The sequence below is a fragment of the Pteropus alecto genome, unplaced genomic scaffold (assembly GCF_000325575.1).
Source record: "Pteropus alecto unplaced genomic scaffold, ASM32557v1 scaffold312, whole genome shotgun sequence".
Taxonomy (NCBI): domain Eukaryota; kingdom Metazoa; phylum Chordata; class Mammalia; order Chiroptera; family Pteropodidae; genus Pteropus; species Pteropus alecto.
In genome coordinates, this window is record NW_006433948.1 from 2,050,902 (window position 1) to 2,074,278 (window position 23,377).

Genomic DNA, 23,377 nt, shown 5'->3' on the forward strand with positions numbered 1-23,377 from the left:
CCTCTGTCTTATCCGAGTCTGCCCATAGTATAAGCCCAACCTATTTCTTCAACTCTATCCTTCACTATTCCCTCATGTATTCCAGATAAAATGGCTTACTGCTCCTTGAACATAGTGTTTAAGTGAACATCTAACATGTTACAGATCATGCTTATTTGGTATAGCATAATAGGAACACAGAGTCTATAGCTTGGACACCCCAGGTTTGAATTGTGCTTTCATTTCTCATCGGTGTGCTTTTCGGCAGTTTATTTAACCTCTGTGCCTCAATTTTCTATCTGTAAAATAGGTATAACAGTAATCCATTTCGTATAGATGTTTTGAGGATGGAAGGAGTTTATATGTAAAGCACTTAAATAGTACTTGACACGTTAAGTGCTTTAATGTGTTAGCTGTTGTTATTGTTACTATTTTTGTTCTTCCTCTCTGTCTCCCTCCCTCCCTCACCCTTGCCACTATAATATAAACTCCACGAGGACAGGGATTTTTATTTCTTTTGTTCACCGTTCCATCCACAGTAACTACAACACTGCCTGACACATAATAAACACCGAGTAAATATTTGTGGAATGAATGATTGCAGTTTCCTCAGCCTGAGATGCTTACTATTGCTGCCTCTTCCAAACTATAACGCTCATCCATTTATTCCATGGAACACTTTGTGCATGGAACGCTTTGTGATTTTCTGATCCGTCTCTCCAAACTAAATTTAATCTCTCATTTCTTTGAACTCCTATGTTTATTCTTGTTTATGCTTTTCTTACATCCTTGCCTTACCTTGCCTTTCATTTTAGTCATTCGTATCCAATTTTGCTTACTGGATATTAAGTTCTTAAAGCAAGGACTGTGTATTATTTATTTTTATAACCCCCGTGATGTCTAGTATAATGCTTTGGACATGGTATATGCTCAATAAGCATTTGCTGATTGAATTGAATTGAACTTGTTATCCTATTTATATACTTAGTTTTATATGAATTTTCAGAATTCTAAGTCATGCTTCCAAAGTATTAAATCTCTATGTAATTTATTTTTTAGGTATCCTAAATATTCAAGCTTAGAAAACTATACTTTTTATCTGCAGTTACAGAAGAAGTAGATTTATCTTAACCCTTGTTTTAATTGCCTAAGGACTTTGTACCAGATCATAAATTGTTCAGATGGTAGAGGGGAGAGTTTATCAAATATGATATCATACAGCTGGAATCCAGTGGTCTAGTAACCTCACTTAAGAACTAGGATGGAGAAAAATGGCTTTGTGAAGATAAAGTTTGTGTCCCAAAATCCATGCACTTAAGCTCATGCACTTTATAGGGTAAGCTCCTCAAATCCTCATTCATAATTTATTTACTCGTCGTTATTCTTAAATCATGATTATCGGATTTCGCAGCTAACAGCTGTGGAGAGGCAATTTAGAAATGTTAGAAAGGCTTATAGAAGGTAGTAGGAAAGAGGGACAGCAGACTGTAAGGAAGGAAGCAGAAAAACCAATAAACAGGCCAAAGACTCAGAGCAATGTGGGATTAATAGCCCTGGATTGCTTAAATAGGCCTTGAGGGCATCAGTGCATGATAACATAGTGCAGTAATTGGTGTTCATAATAATGACCCAAATTCATAAAAAACGATTAAATCGTGAGTATCCACTGTATTCAATTTATACAGATGAGCCATGAGTATTGTGTTTAGATTTCTATCCAGCAGATTAAATTAAAAATCATTTGTTTTTAAAGTATGAAGCTTTCAACTAGCTGACTTAGATAATTCATTCCTGGAGTCTATGGATAATCGAGGTTTGCCAGCAATGCAGCATATACTTTTCTATTCAGGTCCCTCGAACTAAAAACTGAAATACAGTGGTGAGGCAGCACAAGGCAGAAGAGTAAATCCGTAAGAATTCATTCACACTACATTTATAACAGGAAACACGATTATAGAACAGATGCTGACTGATTGACATGCTGTATGCTCAATCATGTTAGTGTTTCTTTGATAAGGAATGCCATTTGTTTAGCTTTGCCTGTTTATTCCCTGACAATGGCCTGGAATTTTAGTAGAGGCTGTATAGCTATACATCTCTACTCACTGGAATGCTGAGAGAACCTGAGCTTCAGTGCGATTGGATAAGAACTTGGAATTTTTTAACTTGGGAAGTGAAGATGGAAAGAAGTCTTTATTTTGGAAGGTTTTCTATTTTAAACCACTTGGTTTTGTTTTCTTTCATTTATGTATGGATCCTGGAATACAGAAGTGACTAATAGACTGGTAGTATTCATTACTTGTTTAACTTTTTTCCTAAAAACTTGCACGTTCCTAAAAGTCTTTTCAGTAACCACCCAGGGAGAGAGAGAACCAAGAAAATTTCCTGAAATGGAACCATTTACAACTCAACCGATGTGTTTCTAAATAATGGAGAAAACTAAAATTTAATTTTAAAAGTACTACAATACTAAACAGCTCTTATATTTGAAATAGATTATTCAACTAATTTTTAATTGTCCCTTGGAGCCAGTTAGCAAATAACTTTTGTGTTGTAGCAAGATTCAGCAACTGATTTCATGGGAACATTTATTCAAATGTATTTTATTAGCTGATAATATCTGGGCCTTTATGATATAGAAACACATGCAATAAATATTTGAATGAATAGATTTAAGACCTAGATAATTTGGAATAATAATTTTAAAACTTGGATTAAGTATGACATCTAAAGTTAGCATTTTAGGCCATCTTGTAACATATTATATAATTCAAGATACAGGAAAATATATTTGAAAAATTTAGACCATAAGCAATGTATTTTAGAAAGACTTTACGAATAATATAAATAGATTTCTAGCACCCCCACCCAAACACTTTTGTATCTATTCTACCCTCTTGAGAAAGGCAGAAGAGGATTTTTAATTGTCGCAAATGTAGGTCAAGAGTTATTAACCTGTACATAATAAACAACCAAACTGAAGTCAGTTCAGAAGGATATGGTATGTTATTTAAATGTAGTATCTTATACAGCATTACAAGTTTCTTATAATCTCTATAAATAGCCTTTTAAAATTCTATAAATTTATTTAAAATAACAACCCAATGCATGATAATATAAATAGCATTTTTAATGAACAATAAGAACAATTTTTATTGCTTCATCAAGAACACTCTTAAATGAAATAGTATTTCTTTTCCTAAAAGTGCATGGTAGTAAAGAATACAATGGTTGCTAAAATAGTTTGGTGTCCTACCTTAATCCATGTGAAGATGCAAGCAATTTTATCCACCACTGCTTTTATTTTAAACAACAGCATTATTGACGTATAATTCACATAACACACTTAACCCATTTAACATCTATAATTTAGTAGTTTTTAGTATATTCACAGAATTGTGCAACCATCATCAAAATGAATTCTAGAGTCACAAAAAGAAGCCCAGTATCCATAAACAGTCACTCCTCATTCCCCGCTAATATTCCCCTTCTCCAGCCCATAGAAAATCTACTTTCTGTCTCTATAGACTCACCTATTCTAGATATTTTATATAAATGGAATCATATAATGTGTGGTTTTTTTATTCTTTTTCATGTAGCATTATATTTTTAAGGTTCATCTGAGGTGTAGCATGAATCAGTATTTTATTCTTTTTATAGTTAAAGAATATTTCATTGTGTGGGTTCCACATTTTGTTTATCCATCCATCATTGGATGGACATTTGAGTTATATCTGCTTTTTGGCTATTGTGAATAATCCTGCTATGAACATTTGTGTACATACTTTCGTGTGGACATATGTTTTTAGTTCTCTTCAGTATATACTTAGGAATGGAATTTCTGGGTCATACGGTAATCCCACGTTTAACTTTTTGAAGAGCTGCCAGACTGTTTTCCAAATAACTACACTTTTTATACTCCCACAAGGAAGGTATGAGGATTCCAATTTTTCCATATCCTCGCCAACACTTGTTATTATTTGTCTTTTTTATTATATCCACCCTAATGAGTCCTAATGAGTGGTATTTCAGTTGTGGTTTTGATTTAAATTTCCGTAAAAACTAATGATATTGAGCATCTTTTTATGTGTTTATTGGCTAATTGTATATCTCCTTTGGAAAAACATCTGTGTGAATCTTTTGCCTATTTTCTGAGTTATTTACATATTTATTGTTGAGTTGTAAGATTTCTTTATATAGCCTGGAAATGAGTTCCCTATCAGATATATATGACTTGCAAATATTGCTTCCAATTCTCTGGGTTGTTGATTTCTTTCCACTTTCTTGATGGTACCTTTACAACGTAACGAGGTTTTAATTTCAATAATGTCCAATTTATTTTTTTCTTTTGTTGCCTGTTTTTGTTGGTGTCATTTCTAAGAAACTATTGCCTAAACCATGTATGCAAGGATTTACTCCAATGTTTTCTTCTAAGGGTTTTATATTATATTGAAGTCTGTGATACATTTTGAGTTAATATTCCTCTATGATATAAAGAAGGTGTCTGATTTCATTATTTTGCACATGGGTGTAAAGTTGTCCCAGCACCATTTGTTAAAGACTATCCTTTTCTCCCGTTGAATTGAATCACCCTTGTGAAGAATCAATTGATTATAAATGTAAGGGTTTATTTATGGACTCCCAATTCTACTCCATTGATCTATATGTCTAACCTTATCCTAGTTATGTTGATAACTATGTCTGTCCTTATGCCAGTACCACACTGTCATTTATTTATTTATTTATGTATGTTTGTATGTATGTATGTATGTATGTATGTATGTATCTATCTATCTATCTATCTATTTATTTATTTATTTATTTTGCTCACAGATATTTGTATTTTCAGAAAAGAAAAAAATACTTTAGGCAAACACGGGAGGTAGAAGTCACCTAAGCCATAAGAAATAGTCTCATACTGACTCCATTTCTAACTCCAAGCCCAAAACGACAATGATATGCAAACACTGGAAAGGGTTTTCTCCAGTAATTTTTACTCTTCACCCGCCTTTGTTCCCAGAAAACAGTATGAGACTATTGCAATGACCTAGGAGAGAGGCTGATTTGAAGGGCAGTGGGAATGAACAGGATAGAACAGTTCTACTAATTCCATTTTCCACAATTGTTTCAAATTGGTTCCTTTTCTAATCCCTCTGCCCTAGTTCAGATCCTCATCATCCTTTAGCTGGTGTATTGCCACCACTTTTTAAAGTAAAAAACTTGAAGTAAATGCAAAAATAAATGAATGGGACTACATCAAACTAAAAAGCTTCTGCACAGCAAAAGGAACCATCAACAAAGTAAAGAGACAACCATCCGAATGGGAGAGCATATTTGCAACCAATGCCTCCGATAAGGGCTTAATTTCCAAAATATACAAAGAACTCATACAACTCAATAACAATAAAAAAACAATCCAATGAAAAAATGGGCAAGGACCTGAACAGACCATTCTCCCAAGAAGACATACAAATGGCCAACAAACATATGAAAAGATACACAACATCGCTAGCTATTAGGGAAATACAAATCAAAACCACAATGAGATACCATCTCACGCCTGTTAGAATAGCTGTTATCAACAGGACAAGTAATAACAAGTTTTAGAGAGGATATGGAGAAAAAGGAACCCTCATAAACTGCTGGTGGGACTGCAAATTGGTACAGCCACTATGGAAAACAGTATGGAAGTTCCTCAAAAAAACTAAGAATTGATCTACCATATGATCCAGCAATCCCTCTACTGGATATTTACCCCCAAAGACTTGAAAATCCATATCCAAAAAGATATTTGCGCACAGTTGTTCATAGCAGCATTATTCACGTTGGCCACGGTGTCCTACAATAGATGATTGGCTAAAGAAGCTGTGGTACATATATACAATGGAACATTACTCAGCCATAAGAAGAGACGTAATGCTGACATTTGCGACGATATGAATGGACCTCGAGATAATCCTTCTAAGAGAAATAAGCCAGACAGAAAAAGTTGAAAATCACATGATATCACTTATATGTGGGCTATAAACCTAAAAGCAACAAATGAACAGGACAAACAAACAGAGACTCATGGACATGGACTATAATGGTTACCAGAGGGTAGGGGGTGGAGGGAGGGGGAAGGTAGACAGGGTAAAGGGGGTCAAATATGTGGTGACAGAAAGAAATCTAACTATGGGCGGTGAACATACCATACCCTCCATCTCTTTCTCTCTACACACACACACAAACTTATACCTTACTGTTAAATTGTATAACTGAAACTCACTGGATTTCATTAACCAATGTCACCATAAAAATAAATGAAGTAAAAACTTATATTAAGTGACTCAAATAATAAACAGAAAAAGAATCCTCTAATACAGAATATTGTCAGTAAAAAGTGACAATTTTCTACTCCTCCCACCCAACCCCAAAACCACATTGGTTTAAAAACTTAGAAATACAACAAAGATTATGTACTACCACACTGTCTTGATTACACTGGAGCTTTGAAATAAGTTTTGAAATCAGGAAGTGAGTCCTCTACCTTTGTTCTTTTTCAAGATTGTTTTGGCTATTCTGTACTCCATATAAATTTTAAGGTCAGCTTGTCAATTTCTGCAAAGATTCTGGCTGGGATTTTGATAGGGAATATGTCGAATCTATAGATCAATTTGGAAAATATTGCCATCTTAACAATATTGTGTTTTAATGTATGAACATGAAATAGCTTTCCATTTATTTAGGTCTTTACTTTCTTTCAACAATATTTTGTAGTTTTTGGTGTGTTTTGTACTACTTTGTCAAGTTCATTCCTAAGTATAAGTATTTTTTTTTTAATTTTTCTAGCTTTATTGTGATATAATGGACATATAACTATGTAAGTTTAAGGCATACAGCTGATAATGCATTATTACAAAATGATTACCACAGTGAAGTTACTTAACACATTCATTACCTCACATAGTTACCTTTTTTTTTTTTTTTGGTATATGTGGTGAGAGCTTTAAAGATCTGCTTTCTTAGTAACTTCCAAGTACACAATACAGTATTGTTAATTATAGTCACATACTGCACATTACATCCCTGTGACTCATTCATGTTATAAGTGGAAATTTGTACCCTTTGACCACCTTCACTCATTTCTACCCCCAACCACCTCTGAAAACCACCCGTCTACTAGTCTGTTTCTATAAGTTTAGGTATTTTTAGATTCCACATATAGGTGAGATCATACAATATTTGTCTTTCTCTGTCTGATTTATTTCACACTGTATCTATATTGTCACAAATGGCAGGATTTCCTTTTTTATGGCTGATAATAATTTATATATTTATGTATCACCATATTTTCTTCACCCATTCATCCATCAATGGACACTTAGGTTCTTTCCATGTCTTGGTTAGTATGAATAGTGCTGTTATGAGATGGCAGTGCAGATATTTCCTTGAGACAGTGATTTAATTTCCTTTGAGTATACACCCAGAAGTAGAATTGCTAGATCATATGGTAATTATATTTTTAATTTATTTAGGAACCTCCATATTTATTTTCATAGTGGCTGTACCAATTTACATCCCCACTAACTGTGCACAAGGGTTTCCTTTCCTCCACATCCCTACCAACACTTGTTATCTCGTTTTTTTTGATAACACCATTCTAACAGGTAGAGGTGATATCATTGTGGGTTTGATTTGCATTTTTCTGATGTCGAGCCATCTCTCCATGTACCTGTTGGCCATCTGAATGTCTTCTTTGGAAAATGTCTGTTCAGATCTTCTGCCCATTTTTAAAATCAGATTATTTGTTTTATTTTTGATGCTATTGTCAATGCAGTTATTTTTAAATTTTATTTCCAATTTTTCATTACAAGTATAGACACACAGCTCACTTTTTTTATATTGGCATTGATATTGATCTTAATGTCCTGCAACCTAAATACATTAGTTCTTATAGTTTTTTAGGGGATTCCTTAGGATTTCCTACATACAAGATCATGCCATCTGCTAATAGTTTTATTTCTTCCTTTCCAATCTGAGTGCTTTTTATTTATTTTCGTTGCCTAATTCAATAGCTAGAACCTCTACTAAGATATTGAATAGAAATGGTGAGAGCTACAACATTGGCTTGTTCTAGTCTTTCACCATTTAGTATGATATTAACTGGGTCTTTCCCAAGTACACTTTATCTAGTTGAGGACATTCCCTTGCATTCCTAATTTGTTGAGTGTTTTTATCGTAAAAGGTTATTGAATTTTGTCAATATGTTTTTATGTCTTTTGAGATATTTATCGCTTTTTTCCTTTATTCTATCATATGGTGTATTTCATTGATACTAAATCTTGCATTCCTGGGATAAATCCCACTTGGTCATGGTGTATAATCTTTTCGATATGTTTCTAGATTCAGTTTGTTAGTGTTTTGTTGAGGATTTTGTGTCTTTATTCATAAGGGATATCGATCCGCAGTTTTAATTTTTTTTACTTGTCTGGTTTTGGTGTCAGAGTGACGATACTGGCTTAATATAATGTTTTGGGAAATGTCTCCTCATTTTCAAGTTTTGGTAAGAGTTTGTGAAGAATTGGTATTAACACTTCTTTAAATGTTTGATAAAATTTACTAGTGAAGCTATCTGGGCCTGAGATTTTCTTTGTGGGAGGTTTTAAAATTACTGTGTACTTGTTTTAAGTCTATTCAAATTTTTTATTTCTTCTTGACTCAATTGTATAAGCCTTTCTATATGTTGCTGGATCCAGTTTGCTAGTATTTTGTTTGGTATTTTATGCCTATGTTCATAAGATATTGGTCTGTAGTTTTTTATTTTTTTATTTTTTACTTGTGATATCTTTGGTTTCGGTATTAGGGTAATACTGACCTCATAGAATAAGTGTGGAAATATTCCTTGCTCTTCTGTTTCATGGAAGAGTTTGTGAAGGGTAGATGTTTATTGTTCTTTAAATGTTTATTTGAATTCACTAGTGAAGCTATCTGAGCCTAGACTTTTCTTTGTGAGTTGGTTTTTGATTACTAATTTAATGTCTTTACTTGTTATAGTTCTATTCAGATTTTCAATCAGTTTTGGTATTTTTGTCTTTCTAAGGATTTGAAGTTATCCAATTTGCATATATGCAGTTGTTTCTTTAGAATCCTTTATATATCTATACAGTCCGTAGTAATATCCCCTCTTTCATTCCTGATTTTAGTAATTTGAGTTTTGTTTATTTTTTGCTTCATCAGTCTAGCTAATGGTTTGTCAATTTTGTTGATCTTTTCAAAGAATGTAAAATAGCCTTTCAAGAAAGGAAGCATCAAATTAGTAATTAGAAGGCAACTACATAATACCCATATAATGCCTCATTGGCAGAGTGTTCTTAGTCACATGTTTCTTAACATCTTGGAGGCTCAGTTGGCTCATTTATAAAGTGGGGTAATGAGGTTTGCCTCATAGATTTTTCTCTAAGATTAGATGAAATAACATGTAAAATCTCTAGCATAATACCAATTCATCGTAGACATTCAAGAAATACTCTATCCTTTTCTCCTGCACCATTATACTGACCCCAGTTTTACTGCATTGCTCTTTGGTTGCCAGGTCTAATTTAATAAAGTAAGCATTAGAAATGACTTATCTTTTAAAGTCTGAAAGTATATTTTTTTCTGCGCCATCTGCTACCATAGAACCAAGATGATATTCATTTTCATAAGACTTAGGAACTCATACCAATTTCTGAATGTAATCAGGTGAAACAATGATAGTTTAATATTAATCATAAATGATCCTAAAAGCACAACTGAGATCCTATGTAATAAATGATCATGTGCCATATTATTTTCATCTTTTTTTCATCTCAGTAGTTATTTCATTTTTCTATCAAGTATCCACAGAGATAATTTCTCTCCTCTTGTAGGGGAGTACCATCTCTAAGAAAGCTAACTTTTTTGAGAGACAATTATGACCTTTTGCTAAACTTTTATGAACTTTATGATAACTTAGTACTATCATAAAAGTTATCAAAACTCTTTTCAAATTGCGATAATACAATTTATTTAGGTAAAGAAAGATCTCTCTGCTTGCTAATAATTTTGGGAAATAAGAACACTTTTCTTAGAAACTTTGAGTCAGCTCCTCTTTGTAAATAGGAATTGAATGTTATTGTCACATGCATGAACTTGGCACTTGACTCATATGTTTTCCATTCTTCTGTAATGAGGAAGATTTGATGGTACCTCACTTCACATGGGTCTGGGTCTGGCTGGCTGTTGTGATATGTGTCTCCATGAGCTTCATCACTGGCTTTACCCTATGGATGACCTTCATAGCTGGAATAATTGAATTGCAGAGTAGGGTTATGGTTAGGTTGTAATAGGATCTCTGTGGCCCAGCCTGACACAAGTAGATTACATGTCATGATTCTAACACTGATGACAGGAAAGCATTTCATTTCTCAGGGTCCATGTCAGTAGAGCTTCCAGGAGCAAGTTGTCATCTCATTAGGTCTCCAACTCCAACCAGAAGTCTGTTCCTGTGGAACAGACAATGAAGACTCCTGAATGGATGAGAAGAATTTATTCTTAAGAGACCTGCCTTAGCTAGTTCATGTACTTTACTAGCAATGTGATCTTGGGCAAATTATTCAACTTCTCTGAGTTTCAGTTTCTATATGTATAACATGTGGATGGTGATAACAGGATGATTGTGAAGTTTTAATAACATAATGCATGTAAAGTACTTAACACAGTACTCAGTTAATTGCAAGGAATCTTTGTCAGAATAACTTCTCTTCTGTGACACACTTGGGTGTTGCAACAGGCTCATTAAAGTTTTCTCAGACTATGTTTAAAATTTTGGATTTTGAACTAATTTGACTTTAAACCTGGTTAAATTTTTTAAAGATTTGTATAGGCTATATTACTACTGGTAACGAACTATGCTCATTTACCCTTTCCTGTAATTTCAACTAGCTGTGCCATTGCCGGTCTCTTATTTTGATTTCTGCCCAACCTATGCTGTGCAAACTTAGATATTGTCATCAGCTCTTGTAATCTTTCTGTGTCCCAGCTAGTGTTTCCTATTTGTCTGGGATGGATCAGGCTTCCAACTCAGTTAGGCCAAATGGTATCTTGCTAGGAAAAGTAGACTCTGTTGGCTGGCACGTTGTTGTGATGGCAGTAGATGAAGAGACTCTTGTATTATAACAGGCAGGAGATATATATCTGCTTAGTTGATATTACCAAAGTATGTATATAGACCCATAGGCTCTTGTAAGTGGAAGATACCTAAAAGATTGTCCAATCCCATTCATTAATAATGACAGCAGACATTTATTGACTTTTCATTGCATGCCTGGCACAGTGATAAATGTTACCTGCATCATTTCATTTAATCCTCACAACCCCTAGAAGTATCCTATTATTATCTTCATTTTTATAAATGAGGAACATACTTGGAAAGCTTAACTTGGCTAAGTTTACATAGCTAAGAATCGGTAGATCCAGGTTTCAAATCCAAGTCTGATTCCAGAACTGCATTCCTCAATATACTATACAGTGCCTCTCCTGCACTGCAAGTATCCCTTCTAGAGTATTCCTGAAAGATTATTTGATATTCTGCTTGAATATCTTTAAGGATGGTCAGTTTACTATTGTCTTGAGGCACCTCGTTCCATTATTCGACAAATTTAGTGGTGAGTGGGAAAGATGTTAAGCTAAAATCCGATTCTTTGTAATAACAAAATCACAGACTGTTGGAGTAGGACGAACTGAAAGATTGTCTCATTCATTCCCTTCATTTTACAGATGAGAAATTTCAACATAATGAATGCAGGTGAACAAGATCTCACAGGACTTCCAGAAATTTTGTCCTCTGGAGACTGACGAATAGCTCTGTTCTATACTCCTCAGATCAGCACTTTTAATATTTAAGATAGCTTTTATGATTCCTCTGAATTTTACCTGTATGCCAAACATCCCCAGTTTTTCATTCCTTCCTTGTATAAATGATTTGAAGGGTTTTCATCATTCTGGAAACTCTTGGAACCTACTCTTATTTCCTCCCTTAAAATGGAGCACACAGAACTGGAACTCATATTTTAGAGATCATTTGTGCAGCCCAGAGTACAATGAAATGATGCCTTCCTTTAATCCATTCATTAGACTTTGATTAGTGTAGATTAAGATTATCGTAGACTTTTTTTTTCAGCAGCTATGTCATCAAATTGTGGCCAAATCAAAGGAACCATTTTTGAGACAAGAGGAATTTCTGAAATTGTAGTTCTGAACCACTGATTCAAGAATTATTTTCTCAGCTCTGAATCTGTACATGCTGGTTTCATCAGTAATCTGTTTGCTTAGAAATTAATTTACCGGAAAAATGAGATGGCATTTGTAATTGTATATTAGACCTATTTTTTATATCTATATATCTACATATTATTGGTTAATTTTTAAGCACCAACATTTCCCACATTGGCTGGCAAATCTTATTTAGATGGACTAGTTTATAGACTGCTGACTTCGAGTGAACTGTGATACTAATCCTTATCTGAAGCCTGTGTGATGAAAGGCTTTCTTTCCCAATCAAAACTAATGATACTGCTGAGTTAAATAGAAATGGCCTAACTGGAAACCAAGAGTATGTTGCCTCCTCTGTGCTGTTCTCTTTTTCATCCCTCTGGGAGGTAAGGAGAGGGCAAAGTTGCAGGAGTCAGAGCAGCTGTCCTGCAGCTGACCTGAACGATATTGTCAAAGGAAAAAGAAATTGCAGAATAAAGAGAGGACCACTTTTGATTGTAATTTAGACTTCTTTACTAGTCCTTGGATGATTCAGGACAGACTTTTAAAGGAGAAATCTCAAAGAATAGGAAGGAAGCACTAAGGATTGAATCTCTGTTTTACTACACTTTCGATGATATCAGAATTATTTTGTTACATTAATGCTTTAAGATGCAAATGCTTATTCATTGTAGTATATAGAAGGACTCTCATTTGCGAACACTTAAGTTTTTGCCTTTGAAAAACCTCAGTGGTCTATGGCTATGCTACCCTGAACAAGCCTGATCTCATCTGAGAAGCTAAACAGGGTCGGGCCTGTTAGTACTTGGATGAGAGACCATCTAGGAAGACCAGGTGCTGTAGGCATAAAAAATAAAAAAAATAAGAGATTGTAAGCTGACAAGTTCTTTGCAATCTGTGAGGTCAACCCAGGGTTGCCTTGCCTAAGAAAAAAGAAAAAGAAAAAGAAAAACCTCAGCTCCCTAGACTACACTCTCTACCTCAATTTCCTTACCTATAAAATGAGGATAAAAGTACAGCAAATGCTCCCTAGCTTCCCTGTCACCTTATACAGAAAGTCCTCTGTGTCTTCAATTAACTTTTCTAGTAGTTTAAACTATGCTTAGGACCTCATATATAAATTGTATAAATTGTGGTTTCATGTATATATGGGTTTTATTTCTCCTATTAAATTTTAATCTTCTTGAGGTCAGGGGCTAGTTGAGTTTCATTTTTTTTTTTTTGGCCTTTATAATTCCTGGTGTAGTGCTTATATATTCAGTACATGTAAATATTATAATAAATTTATCAACCGTCTTTAAATTATAATTTTTATCTCATCTTTTTCTGATAGAACAGAATTTAGGCATATGAAGCAGTATGAACAAGAAATAAGTAGAAAAAAGGAAAAGAGAGATCGGGTGTACTTGACATAAGAGTAGAGCCAAGTTGGTAAGCACATGAGGAATGAAAAATTATGTGAATGGTTTAAAATTTAAGCAGGAAAACATCAATGACTATTTCGAGAAGTCTGAGGAAGAGGGCTAAGTGACATTACTCTTAGCAGTAAGTAAAAATGGACTTGATTAGGCATGGTCATGGTGGTGGAGAGGAGCAAAATTAGAAGGGGTAGGCAGTGAGAAGTCAGTTATCAAGGTAAGAAGGCATTCAGGTCATGGCTTTTCTTATCTTTTGAGTACTCTGAGGATGGAGGAATCTAAAGAAAACAAGTGCTTTGGAATCAAACAGCCTGGTTCTGTCACTTACTAGCTATTAGCTGTATGAACTTGGACAGATTACTTTTGTTTAGCTTCAGCTTCCCCTACTGTAAAATAAGTTTTATAGTATACACTGCAGAGGATTGTAGTAAAGACCAGGAGAGGAAGTGTGTGTCTGTGTAATGGTATAAACATTCAATAAACATCAGTTGTTTCTGATTGTGTCTTCGTGAAGTTTATTTACAGTGGGAAAGCAAAAGGATGTTATAAAGTAGGTGGGTGTGACCAGAGGTACTATGCAAAAGAGCTGGGTGATATGGAAGAGAATGAAGTTGGGGAAGAATTAGGTGGAATTATTTTATTACTCGTAGTAGTAGTAGTAGTAGTAGTAGTAGTAGTAGTAGTAGTAGTAATGTATGTTTAGCACTTAATTTATAAAATGTTTTCCAGTACAGTGTGTCATTTTGCCCACACTTTAGGTCAATCCACCTAAAACATCCTCTAGAGATCTGATTGATTTTGGCATGTTTATGAAAGAGCTGTTGTTTAGTCAGAGTTAATGATTGTCAAAACTGTCACCTTCTCCCCTCCCCCATCTTCATTTCTCTAATCTATTTGGTAGAAAGGGGCTTGATCTTAGTCAATTTACTTACCAGAGGATGTGACAAACATATTCACATTCTCTTGATCCCATTTTTGTCACCCACACACAGCCTTCACTCTTTTGAGCAGCACTTAAATGGAGCAATGTTTCAGAGTTTATGTGTGAAGTATTTAGTCTTTGAGGTTTGGATTAAAAACTTCAATAAAACTGGAAGAAAGTAATCAGGAGCATAAATAAGCAGGTAGAAGAAATTTGTTAAATCTGTTTTGGAAAAGGACTCAAGTCATTATTTTGAAAACTAGTAAATTAAGGGAAAGAATCAAACGCTTTTCCTGTCTCTCCTTTGGGAAGTGAACCACTGAATAACCAAAGAATAGAGAGTTTCTTCTTAAAGAAATATCTTAACTAATAAATGATGAAATAGAATATCACCTTATGTAAGATGGGAGTAAAAATGTTAGTTTCAAATATCGGTGAGTCACATTCATTAGAGAGTCAGTCTGCAGATATCATAAAGAGAAAATTTTAATAAATACTGAGCAGCACTTTTAATTAAATCTCTAAAAATCCATCACATAAGGTTTAAAATTTTTAAATCAGATTATCACAGTTTTGGCCTTTGCTTGGAATTTTATATTTTAGGATTTTTAGAGTCAGATTTTATAGAAGCACATAGCTTCATGTTTACTACAGAAATGAAAAACGAAAACCAAAAATATGTTTGTTACAAGAAAGTAACATTTTCTTGTCGAACGCTATATGTAATTTCATAAGCAAACCCTATATGTATGTCACTTTTGTAGCAAGAGTTTGGAGATTATAGAATTTATCTTGAGTCCGAGTTTTTCTTAGACAAATGAACTCTGTTTTTCAAATTTCTGGGGGAGAAAAAATCTGGGGAAAATAGTTTTAAAGTAATAAATCAGCCTCAAGTTCACTGTTTCCTAATCAGGGTGAGAATGAAGAACAAGAGAATGTATAGGTTTTTGGAAGCCATCTGAGAATCCAAAAACTGCCTTTAACATGCCTGATTCCAATGTGACTGGAGGAACCTCTTCCTAGTCATATCCAGAAAAACTGGGAAGCTTGTCATTAGCTCTTACTGTGATGCAGACAGGACTTCGAACAACTCATTTATTCACTTCATGTATATGTTGTGGTATATAGAAGTATTTTGAACTCTCACAAAAAAAAAAAAAGAAATTTGGGGGATGAGATTAACATCTGCCATGTACTACATGGAGAGACATAATTTCTATTAAGTGTTGATCTTTTACTTAACACAGAGCTGGACAGATAGTGTAGGATTCTTGTTTGAAAAGATAGATTTTTTTCCTCTCTCTTTCCACAGCAGAGACCAAAAGTATTAGATAATCTCTGGGTTAGAATGTACATAAAGATCATCCAGCTCAAGTCCTTATCTCTCTGCGAATCACCTTTACATTGTCTCTACCAAGTGGTCATCATCCTGAGCTTGAAATGTGTGTAAGTAATGGACATTTTGCCTTCACCAGAGACAGCCCATGCCATTTGTAGGTTGATCTAGTTGTTATAAAAGTCTTCCTTATTTAATGCTCTGGTCAGCTACCCTGTGCCCTCCCTGTATGGAGAAATAAACTTTCTTCTAATTCAGACAGAGGACAGAAATCACCATGTCCTCCTGAATTATCTGCCCCTGCTCTAGGCTAAACATCTTCTTTCAACTGTTTCTTTGTTACTTTGTTGCACTTTCCACACCATGTATTGTGGTCATAATTTTGAAGCTGTATTTTCACACATCTCTGAGTTGTGAGCTTCTCGAGGGCATGGACCATATCTTATATTTGAATGGACTTGATATATAACAAAGATTTGAATGAAAGAAACATGGTCTTAAATCTCTTCACTATCTCATCTACTTTTGTTCGGATATTCTCTGATTTATCTTTCATTAAACAAATATTTACTAAATGCCTTCTATGCCATTAGACACTGTGCCAGCAATTAGGAAACTAACAATGAAAGAGACAGGCATAGTCCCTGACTTCATGGAACTTAAAATCTAGTGTGAGATATAGACAAAGGAATGGGCAGTACAAAACAAGGAGGTAAGGGTGCAATACAGGAGGGACATAGTACACAGTTTCCAACCGAGGCTTTTGGGAGCAGAGAAGGCTTTTGTTCCATATTGTTAAAACAGGAGGAATGTTCTAGGTGTGGTCTAAACAGGCCTGATGATCATATTCTTCATCTGGATGTATGTCCGTTATTGCACCTTCAAGTGATATTAATCCTTTGATGCTACTATATATTGTCATTCGTTCATTCAATAAATTTTTAATGAATACCTACCATGCACAGAGATCTATGCTAGGAACTGGGGCTAAACCAGTGACTAGGGGGTAGATTTACTGTGAGGCTAATGAAGCATAAGTTTCAAGGCTCCTCACCTGCAGAAGTCTCTTCCAAGGCCCCATAGCTAATTTTGCATTCTTATTCTTTAAGAAGGTCTTGCAATTTGTAAATTTTTCAAGTCCACCCAAACCTGTATCTACCTCTGGCTAGTATTCCATGGTGTAAATGTACCATAGTGTGTTTAACCATACATCTGTTGAAGGACATCAAGGCTGATTTCAGTTTGGGGCAATTATAAATAAAGCTGCTATGAACATTCATATACAGTTTTCATATGAACATAAGTTTTCATTTTTCTGGGATAGATGCCCAGGAGTGCAGTTGCTAGGTGATGTGGTAGTTCTATGCTTCGTTTTTTAAAAAGAAATTGTCAAACTGTTTTCTAGAGTCCCTGTACTATTTTACATTCTCATCAGCAACATATGAGTGATCCTGTCCATCCACATCCTTGCTAGAATTTGGTGTTGTCACTATATTTTAGCTATTTGGATAGGTATGTAGTGATATCTTATTGTGGTTTTGGTTTTCATTTTCCTAATGGCTATTGATATTGAACATGTTTTTATGTGCTTACTTATGTACTTATGGCCATCTTTATATCCACATTAGTTAAATGTCTGTTCACGTCATTGTCCATTATCTAATAGGGTTACTTGTTCTTTTTTATTTACTGTTGAGTTTTGAGAGTTCTTTATATATTCTAGATATATGTCCTTTTTAAAATATGTGGTTTGCAAATACTTTCTCATAGTCAGTAATCTCGTCTTTTTATATTTACATAGGCTTTCATAGAGCAGAAGTTTTTAAATTTGGCAAAGTTCAATTTATTAATATTTCCTTTTATGGATAATGCTTTTCATGTCATATGTAAGAACTCTTTGCCTAGCCCTCGGTCCCAAAGATTTTTCTCCTGTGCTTCTATCTAAAATTTTTATAATTTTGCTTTTACTTTTAAGTCCATGATCTATTTTGAGTTAACTTTTATATAAGGAGTGAAAATCAGGTTGAGGTTACCTTTTTCTTTAACCTATAGATATTCATTGCTCCAACACCACTTGTTGAAAATAATATGCTTTCTCCATTTAATTGATTTTGTCAGAAATCAGATTAGCCTATTTATGTGCTCCTATTTCTAGGTTCTAGTATATATATAAACATATACATGGATCTACATCCCCCACTGATACCACACTTTTGATTACAGTAGCTATATAGTAAGCCTTAATATGTGGTAGTGTGATTCTGCCCACATTTTTACTCTATTCCGGGGTAGTTCTAGCTATTCTAGGACCTGTGCCTTTCCATATAACTTTTAGAGTAAATTTTCCTGCATCTACGAATATCCTTGCTGAGATTTTGGTAGGAATTGCAATCAACCTGTGAATCAATAGAGGGAGAATTGACATCTTTACTAGATTATTTTCCAATCCACGAACACAGTATATCTCTACATCTATTTAGGTTTTTGATTTCTTTTATCAGCATTTTGTAACTTTTAGCATATATGTCCTGCACATGTTTTGTTAAGTATGCTTTTTCTTCAGAGCAATTGTAAGTGGTATTGTATTTTTAATTTTAGTTTTTGTATTTTAATTTGGGTATTGTTTTTAAATTTGGTTTCTGTGTTTTTAATTTTTTTTTAGTATATAGAAAATCAACTTAATATTTGTGTGTTGATCTTCTATCTGTGACTTTGGTAAACTCACTTATTGGTTCTAATAGTATTTCTGTAGTTTCACTGGCATTCTCTTCATACACATAGCATCTACAGTTTTATTTCTATCTTCTAATCTATATGCCTTTTTTTTTCAACTTCCAGTACTATGTTGCATCCTTGCCATATTTCTATCTTAGGGAAAAAAATTCAGTCTTTCACCATTAAGTATGATGTTAACTGTAGGATTTTTGTAGATATTTTTTGCTAAGTTGAGGCGAGTCCCCTCAATTCCAAATTGCTGAGAATTTTTTTCTCGAATGAGTATTGGATTTTGTCAAATATCTTTTCTGCATCAATTGATATGATCATATGATGTTTCTTTTTCAGCATGTTGATTATGGTGAGTTACATTGATTTTTGAATGTTGAATCAGCCTTTCATATAAAAATCCCACTTGGCCATGGCGTATAATTCTTTTTATATATTGTTGGATTTAATTTGTTAATATTTTGATGAGGAGTTTTGCATCTAAGTTCACAAGCAATATTGGTCTTTAGTTTTCTTTTTTTGTATTCTTTTTTCTGGTTTTCGTATCAAGCTAATAGTGCTCTCATGAAGTGAGTTGAGTAGTGTCACCTCCTCTTTCTATTTTCTGAAAGACATTTGGTAAAGTTGACATTAATTGTTTTTTAAATGTTTGGTGGAATTCTCCATTGAATCCAGCGGAGCCTAGAGATTTCTTTTTCAGGAACCTTAAATTACAAATTGAATCTTTCTGTTGGTTATAAAGCTATTCAGATTGTCTATTTCATCTTGGTTGAGGATAGTAGTGTGTAATTTGAGAAGAATTGTCCCATTCTTGTTGTCAAATTTATGATTATAAAGTTATTCTTAGCATTACCTTATCTTTTTAATCGCTATAAGATTTAGTGATATAGTCTGTTTCTTGATGCTGGTAATTTGTGTCTTCTCTCTTTACTTGTGTATATTTTGCTATAGTTTTGTCAATTTAATAGCTTTTTTCCAAAGAATGAGTTTTATTAATTTTTAATTTCATCTTCCTATTTCCATTTTCATTGACTTCTTCTCATTTTTATTTCTTTCCTTCTTCCCCTAGGTTTATTCTGCTCTTTTTTTCCCCCATGTTTCCTAATTTATAGCATTTTTGTGCTATAAATTTACCTCTCAGCACTACTTTTGCTGCATCCCAGATATTTTTGCTACGTTGTATCTTCATTTTCACTCAGTTCTATGCGTTTTTTATTTCCTTTGCTATGTCCTGTTTTAGTCATGCATTATGTAGAAGTGTGTTTTCTAACTGCCATGTGCTTAGAGATTTCCTGTTGTCTATTATCGATTTCTAGGTTAATTCCACTATGATCAGATAACATACTGTATGATTTTAATTCCTTTAAATTTGTTGAGGTTTATTTTACAGGCCAGGATATGGTCAGTTGCATGAGCACTTGAAAAAATCTGTATTCTGCTGTTGTTAAATAGAAAGTTCTATATATAGAAATTAGATTCTGTTGGTTGTATTTTTCTGATCTTCTATGTCATTGTTAATTTTCTCTCTTGCAGTTATATCAGCTGCTGAAGGTGGGGTATTTTAAGTCCCTAAGTATAATCCTGGATTTTTCTATTTCTATATTTAGTTCTATCAGGGTTTTTTTCATGTGTTTTGATATTTTATTGTTTGCTGTACAGTCATGCATCGCTTAACAATGGAAATATATTCTGAGAAATGCATCATTAGGCAATTTCATTGTTGTGTGAACATCGTAGAGTGCATTTACATATCTAAATGGTATAGCCTACTATACACCTAAGCTAGGCAGGATAGCCTATTGCTTCTAGGTGATAAACCTGTACAACATGTTACTGTACTGAATACTGTAAGCAATTGTAACACAATGGTAAGTATTTGTGTATCGAAACATATCTAAACATAGAAAAGCTACAGTAAAAATACAGTATAAAAGATTTTTAAAAAGGTACACCTGTATAGGGCATTTACTAGGAATGGAGCTTGCAGGGCTGGAAGCTGCTTTGGGTGAGTCAGTGAGTGAGTGGTGAGTGAATGTGAAGGCCTAGGACATGACTATGCACTACTATAGACTTTATAAACACTGTCCCACAAGTCCTCCCCCTGCTTCCTTCCAACAGGGTCAGAAATAGAACACCGAAGCTGTCAATGCTGCTCCATGAACAGGGATGTGGGCTGGATTGATTGGAAATATCAAGGAGAAACTGGCTGGGTAAGGCTTAGATCATTATAATAGTGACTTGTCAGGAGGGAGTAAAAGGTGGCCTGAGGATCAGTAGGAATAAGAAATCAAGACGGAGTGGTAAAGGAGCATAGAGGATTGTTATGGCAATGTGGTTTTGGCTATTACATGTTGGAGCAGTGGTCACATTAAGGAACTTTGTGATATTTATTTTTTTAAAAAATAGGATGTTTAACATGGAGAGGGTATAGAAATGAAGACTCAATATTTTGACTTTGGAAATTTGTTTTTGGTTCCATTGACCCTATCTGACACAAAGGCCTGTCTCTAGCACTGAGTTGATAGAAATAAAATTTATCTATGCTTTACATAATTACAACCTGAAAATATTTTCAAAGTACAGGGACAGGCTGGCTCCACACTACCACAGAAAGCAAAGTAGCAGTTGCACTGAATACTTGTCAAGGTAGCTCCTGTGGATCTGTGCCCTTGTATAGAATTTCAGGTCCCTAACAAAGAATTTACAGCAGTGTACTCTGAAGACCATAAAGCTAGATCTGGAAGGGCTACAGTGTCCTTTGAATATGTAGCACTTGGGCACAGGTTCCTCTGTGCTGAAACAGATCAGTGGCTGACTGATTGAAATGTCATCTGTGCACTCAAAATTGAGATCCTGTGAGTAAGAGGGAACCTTGCCAAGCACCACAGATATTGATCCCATCAAAGAGAAAAAGATTCCTCCTGAACCACATATCCATTTCTTATAGGAAATTCAGCTCCATTATATAATCTTATGGGACCACCATTGTATAGCTGTATATGGTCCATGGTTGACCAAAACATCATTATGCGGTGCATGACTATACACACATTTAGAATTGTTAAGTCTTCCTGGTGGATTGATCATTTATCATTATGTAATATCCCTCTTAGTTTGTAGTAATTTTCTTTGCTCTGAAGTCTACTTTATCTGATATTAATATAGTCAGTTTTGCTTTTTCTGTTAAAAAAGTAATGTTTGTATGGTATATCTTTTTCAATCATTTTACTTTCACCTTACCTATGTTGTTGAATCTGAAGTGAGTTTCTTGTGAAGAATATATAGTTGGAATTGGTAGTTACAAAATAGTTATGGGGATGTAAAGTATAGTATAGGGAATATAGTGAGTAATGTTGTAATAAATACATATGGTGTCAGATGGGTACTAGATTGATCAGAGTGATCATTTTGTAAGTTATATAAATGTCTAATCGCTATATCGTACACCTGAAACTAATATATCATATGCCAACTGTAATTAAAAATTTAAAAAAAAAAGATATGTATAGTTGGGTCATGTATTTTTATCTACTTTGTAAATCTCTGTCTTTTGATTATTATATTTAGGCCATTTACATTTAAGACAATATGTATATTGACGGTGCTTAAGTTCTCCATTTTATTATTCATTTTATCTTTTTGTTTTCTGTGATTCTCATTCTTCTGTTTCTCTTTTCTTGCATTCCCATGAGTCACTTGAACAGTTTTAGCTTGATTTGCTTATAGTGTCTTTGAGTACATCTCTATATAATTTTTGTAATGATTGCTCTGAGGATTACAATATACATATGTGACTTATAACAGTCTACTGGTAACATTTTACTATTTTCTGTGAAGTTTGGAAACTTCACTTATATTTAGGTCTCTTTACCTTCCCCACATTTAAGTATCGTCTTGAATATCGGATGATGTTAATGATTTTTGTTTAAATCATCAAATAAGTTTTACACAACTCATGAGAAAAAGGATAGTCTGTTGTGCTACTTATCTGTCTGCTCTTTCCATTGTACCTTTTTTCCTCCTGATGTTTCAGGGTTCCTTATTTTATCATTTGTTTTGTGTTTGAAGAACAACTTTTGGTTAGTCTTCCAGAGTAGATCTGCTAGCAATAAATTGATCAGTTTTTTGTTATCTGAGAATGTTTATTTCCTATTCACTCTTGAAGGGTCATTTCACCAGATACAGAATCCATGGTTGACATTTGTTTGCCTTCAGAATTTGAAAAATACTGTGACACGTTATATTGGCCTCCGTGGTTTCAGAAGGGAAATCCTTGGCCTTTTGAATTGGTGTTCTCCTATAGCTAAAGTGTCATTTATTTTTGTCTGCTTTCAAGATATTTATTCAGTCCTGAGTTTTCAAAAATTTAATTACCGTGTGTCCTGGCATGGATTTATTTTGAGTTTGTCCTGTTTGGAGTTTGCTCAGCTTCCTGGATGTATGTCTTTTGCCAAATTTTGGAAATTTTAACCATTGTTTCTTCAAATATTCTTTCATCTCCACATTCTTTTAACTCTCTTCATGCAAGACTCCAATCATGCAAGTATTGAATCTTTTGTTATTGTCCTATAGGTACCTGAGGCTTTGTTCATATTTTTTCAGTCTATGTTTTCTCTGTTGTTCAGACTGGATGAATTCTACTATTCTGTCCTCAAGTTCACTAATCCTATCCCTTGTCATCTCCATTATATTATTGAGCCTTCCAGCAATCTTTTATTTGTCATT

General features: G+C 34.1%; 1 protein-coding gene across 13 annotated transcripts in view; it reads left to right on the forward strand.

Moving 5' to 3' along the window:
- Positions 1 to 23,377, forward strand: part of EDA (ectodysplasin A) — a 284,129-nt gene that overhangs the window by 43,825 nt on the left and 216,927 nt on the right. Inside the window, exon 2 of one of the 13 annotated variants that reach the window (XR_003045331.1) lies at positions 20,771 to 20,862. The exons of the other annotated variants lie outside the window; for them this stretch is intronic. The gene's annotated coding sequence lies outside the window, so the exon portion shown is untranslated. The remainder of the gene's footprint in view (positions 1 to 20,770; positions 20,863 to 23,377) is intronic. 13 annotated transcript variants of the gene reach the window in all.